The sequence below is a fragment of the Cynoglossus semilaevis genome, chromosome 15 (genome assembly GCF_000523025.1).
Source record: "Cynoglossus semilaevis isolate Cse_v1.0 chromosome 15, Cse_v1.0, whole genome shotgun sequence".
NCBI lineage: Eukaryota > Metazoa > Chordata > Actinopteri > Pleuronectiformes > Cynoglossidae > Cynoglossus > Cynoglossus semilaevis.
In genome coordinates, this window is record NC_024321.1 from 2,265,533 (window position 1) to 2,271,156 (window position 5,624).

The following is a 5,624-nucleotide window of genomic DNA, read 5'->3' on the forward strand; positions in this document are numbered from 1 at the left end:
TATTTTCAAAATAACTTATATTTCAGATTCTAATGGAACCAGGATAAAGTCTCAAATATGTCTCATTTTCACCACATCAGCAATACAATTCCCCTTAAAGGGCCAGTTGTAAATGGAAGAATGTGTAGATGTATGGAATATATATATATACAGACTTTAGTGAATGCTTTTTAAGCTCCCGTGGGCCACACAAAATGGCCTGGCGGGCTGCATTTGGCCCCCGGGCCTTGAGTTTGACACATGTGATCTAGACGCTTATGGTTGGTCGCTGGTCCTTGATAGAAAAAAAGATTCCCTACAACTGCTTTTATATGGAATCAATTCAAGATGTTTACATACATATATACATATGTGACAGAAATGTCAACTCAAATAAATATCTTCAATTTATTCACTGTCACAAATCAGGCCACAGTGCTTTGTCATATTTAAATGTGCGATCCAGGATACAGAGTGATGAAACGCAGGCCCCGTCTGTGATGTCATCAGACCGTATGCGCAAATAAATACAATTCAAATCCATTTAAATATTCTCTATTTGGTTCAAGTCCCCAAAAAAAATCGGATCCTGTTTCATTTTGGTTGGAGCGAGAGAATCATCTTTGTACAAATCCAGGCCAATCTGCTCTTTTTGTTTGAAGGCCAACAGTCCTGGAAAAAAAAAAAGAGGTGGGGGGGAAGAAATAATGGATCACAAGCTGTGTCTGTGTTTAATCAATGTCTGCACAAATACAGGCTTCCCTGGAGTGAATGGAAAAATTACAGGGTGTTAACATTTCATTTAGGCTGAAAAACATGTGACACACTGCAGAACAAAAAGAGGCTGGTGTGTGGGTGTGGTGGAGATTAAGTGAGTCTGTCAGAGAAGGGAAGATGGAAGGAGGGAGGAGGAAAAGAAAGGGGAAAAAAAAAGTCTGCCGGATAAAAAGGATGGGACTTTAGGGAGGACGGCTGGGAAAAGAGAAGTGAAGAAATGAGATCAGGCCACACACCCAAGTTTAAAGGGACATGTCAGACTATTGCCAGATAAACAAGGGCTCCGGAAAAAAGGGACTTTCAGGAATTTCATCAATTGATTTTGTTTTATTGGTTAGAAGATCAAAAATATCTGAAGTCTCCATGTGATCTCTGAATCACAAATACATTTTAAATCAAGCAAAAGTAACATATTTGACTTTGAATTGAGTGAAATGTGTACAAATATTTGAGTAACTTCTGGATCCAATTTTAGCTAACTTCATCCTTTTAATAGATCAGTCACATTTGACACAGTTTTTTGTTTGTGTTTTTTTTAATTTATTTTCAATGTAGTACTTTTTTTACTCCCTACTTTTTGCAGCAGATACTTTTGCTATGTATTGGTTTCACACATACATAAACATTTCAGGGCATTGAATTTTAACCGATCGTTCAATCAATCAATCAGTCAATCAAAAGCTACATAAATATATACATGTCTGGATTACAATATTTTGAATATTATAAATGGCTGATTGATGAACACCTTAAAATTCTTCAATTAAATCACCAAAGTTGTTGGTTAATGTAAAGGAGTTTTATGATAGTTTGATGAATTATATAATATCTCCTACATATATATATATATATATATATTTTAATTATTATGTTGTTTAAGAATGTGTTGAATGAAACTGGGGGCCACATCAGCAATACAGTTCCCCTTGAAGGGCCGGTTGTAAATGGAAGACTGTATAGATCAAGGGTCCTCAACCTCTGGTCCGCGGACCAGTGCCAGTCCATAGGTAATTTGGTATCGGGCCACAGTGGGACACAAAATAGAAGTATAAAAGATGTTTTATTTTGAAAATGTAATGATCTTTCTATGCTCAGTACCTTGTTACCGGTCTGTAGTAACGGGTGGTACTGGCTGACCAGTCCTCGGAATACAAAATTATTGTGGATTTTTAATTACTTAGGTTAAGAAACTCTGCTGCATGGACTTTACTGAATGCTTTTTATGCTCCTTGGTCCCCGAGCCTTGAGTTTGACACATACGCTTTAGACGATGTTCAGAAACACGCAGAAGCATGTAGGTCTATGAATATTATGCGCATGCTCAGATGCAGTTTTTGGTCCCCAAGCCTTGAGTTTGACACATGCTCAGATGCAGTTGTATCCACTGTCTTAATATACTGAACTGCTGGACTGAGTTCACTAATGTCTATTGTTAACACAATCCTCAATCCTGTCATCCATACATAAAAAAAAAATGGAATTAATCTAACATGTTATGTAATATGAACTTCATCCCACTTCTTATCACAGACAGTCAAAGAAAAATGCAGAGTTGCAGCAATTGTAGTTCAGGAAGCCACTGATCCCATGACTCAAATATTATTTAAATTCAGCTTCTCTCCATGCTTGTGGCTCGGACGGAATTATTATGCTTCAGACAAACCCCAGATTCATTAGCCACCTCCTTCCTCTTTTTCTCCTGCAACATTCAACTGCCAGTCGCAAACCAGCCAGGCATCCAGAAATCTTTGCATTCTCACCGCCCTCTGCCCCGGCTCTCTGCCACCTCTCACCAGCACCCGATTAGGAAGGAGCCGGTTAGCGGGCCCTGGACCTGACACTTCCGCTCCCTCTGCTTTAATTATATCCCAGTCCCTCAGGACAGTGCCTGCACAGAGGATGGTGTCCAATTAAGCGGGACCCAGGGTGACGTCATACGCACCAACACCGGGATCCATCACTGGGAGCCCGCAGGAGCAGCTCAGCTGTTAGGGAAGAATGAAAATGACCATCAAATGAAGGCAGAAGATTAGAGGGATGAAGGAGATGGATGGGGACGGATCTGAGCTGCTGAAAGGGAGATGATGGACGTGTGGCTAAATGTAGATACATAAGCTACATATTAGCTTCAATTACGCTCAAAGAAACTGTCATGTGATTCTGCCTTTCATTTAGCAGTGTTGTTGTCATTATGTCCGCTGTAAACCTTTTAATATTTTATTTGCCTTCCGGTGCAGTTGGGGCGTCTGGGGATCAAGATGTTTCCTCAGATGCAGAGTAACTGTTGTATTTGTACAGGCTTTACGACGGACACCCTGTGTTGCTATTGGTTTTCAAATTAAGGACCCTTAAACTGATATAGAGGTGGAATAGGCGGACATTAAATATAATGTGTATATTTACACACTATACTTAATGTGTGATACACGTTGCGTACCATCTCATTTGCATTCAATAGAAGGTTATAAAAAAGGGAACAGCTGGAAAGCAGCATGGTTGTGTGTGAAATGTGGAAAAAAAAACATGAGGTATTATCACTGCAGCAGTTCCAGTCTATGTTATCACCTCACTGCAGGAAATGCTGCTGGGAGCGGGGACGCCAGAGCTAACGTTAGCTACCACAGTACCTGTACAGGTTTAGCAATGATGAACACAACACAATGGATTCCTGGGTTGGAAATACAGTACTGCATACACTTTTTTTTTCTCTTTTTGTTGTTTAATGCCGAAGTTACGTGGACTATACCAGGAAATGAACCGCGGTCCGGTTTGCTACACCCGTTTAGCCGGGACAGAGAGCTTGTTGTCTTGTGCTTGTTTACCAGTGGTGAGTTGAAAACCCATTTCAAATACAGTGGAACTTTGGTTTTCGAATTTCTGGAACCGCCGTTCTGGAACCGAAAAGTTTGACAACTGAAACAATTTTCCCCATAGCAATCAATATAAAATGGATTCATCCGTTCCTGGACCCTGGATGAAGCCATACCGTAAAGCCTGGTCTGAAACACGAATGCCATTCTCATGTTTTTCGTATAATCGTTCTTCACTTCCGTTGTTGTTCTTTCCCATGTTGAGAAGAAATAGCACAACGCAAGAAATACCGGCAAAATCAGACAACAGTTCTTAGCGTAACGCACTCAGTCGCTCAGTGATCACTTGCTGCTTGCGCGGTATTGTTGGCTTGTTCGGCAACGGAGTTACGGTACGACAACCAGGGCAATTCTGTATATGAGGTCTTTTGAATTTGGGACTTTTGTTCTTCGCCCTCGTCTCGATGCTGAGTGAAGCTCCATGTGTTCTTGATGCCTCTCTGCGCTGACAGCGTGTTTGGTGCCGTGTATCATGAGCAGCGAGCTCCTCGCAGCTGCCACCGTGGCGACTCTGCTGCGTTGCGGAACAACAATCCTCCTGGCATTTTAATGGGAGCCGTGTCTCCTGTGTGATGGAAACAAATAGTTCCGTCGGCCCCTGTTGTCCCACTGATGCTGGTTTATGTTTAAATGACCTCCAGACTCCGAGGGATGCTGCGACCGGTGGGACCGGCACCGGTTGACAGCAACTCATGATGGAGTGAGGTTAGGAGCTGCTTAATGTGCCCTACATGAGACTCCGCCATCAAGTATTCACGTTGAGAGGGAACCTCCCTTGAGAATGACAGGCCTCCGTCTGCATTTAATACCGTTTTCCAGGAAACAAAACGGCACTGCCCCAGACTTTAACCCTCCTGAGAAAATAAACGACCTCTGCTCAAGGTTCCTGCCTCAGACAATCCCTCAGCCTCCGTTGTTCGTTTCTTGTTACTCGTTACTTTTTTTTTTCTCACTCTCTCATTCTACATTAAATGTCTGTTAACGTGCAAACTGGACTTACTGTGACTTTTCACGGACTTTTCCACTTCCTAATATCATGTCCACATCGTACTGTTTCAGTGTGCGATAAAAGGCTACACGCTTGAGTAAATTACCGATATAACAGTAACGCTACTTCTGGCTAACTTTCAGGTGTTGACTGACTGGCTTAGTGTGGATAATTTTCACTTTTTTTTGGCTAAGTCTTAGCCATATCCCCCCCCAAAAAAGTTGATTGATTTCTTGGATATCTTTAAACTACTTCCTGATGTGTCTGCTGGGTGGAGCCAATCAGTGTCATCACACTCACCTGTGTCCTCACTCGTGTCACCTGCTGCTCTCTCTCCCTCCCTCTGTCGTCGTAGGTTCAGGCCTCGTGGCGTTCTTGCCTTCTGACGCCCATGACTCGCGATTCACGCCTTGTTCTCCGCGACCCAGTGAGTTTTTGTGACTTTGCACTCTGTAGATAAACCCGCTGCACCTGAAGAGAGTCTCCCTTGTGCTGCATTTGGGTCCTGCCTGCTTCCTGCCACGTCAGCTTGACCGATTACTAGCTATAGCTGTAGCTATATGTGGCTTGTACGTCGGATTGTGCTACATTCACTTTCTTTCGCTTGTGTTTTTTCTGGCCTAGATTATGATGTTACCCCTGTGTTAGTGCAGGCGAGTGACTAAAGTACTGAGTTCCAGCAAAAAATCGGGTTACGTCACACAGTAGGGACGGAATTCTAAAGTCTGTTTTGAAGCACTTTTGGGATACAATTTGATCAATTTTTAAAAATTTTAGTTTTTTTTTGGGATACAATTTGATCAATTTTTAAAAAATGTTTTTCTCATTATAGGTTTTAGATTTTAATTTTTAATCACAATATTAGTCCTTGGTTAAATTTTAATTTTTTTTGTTTTATTCTCTGCTAGTTTTTGTTTGGTGTTTTCACATCTCTTGAATTTTCCATATTTTTCCATAAGTTCATTGTTACATATTAAGTTTTTTATTATAATTATTATTATATGTTTTTA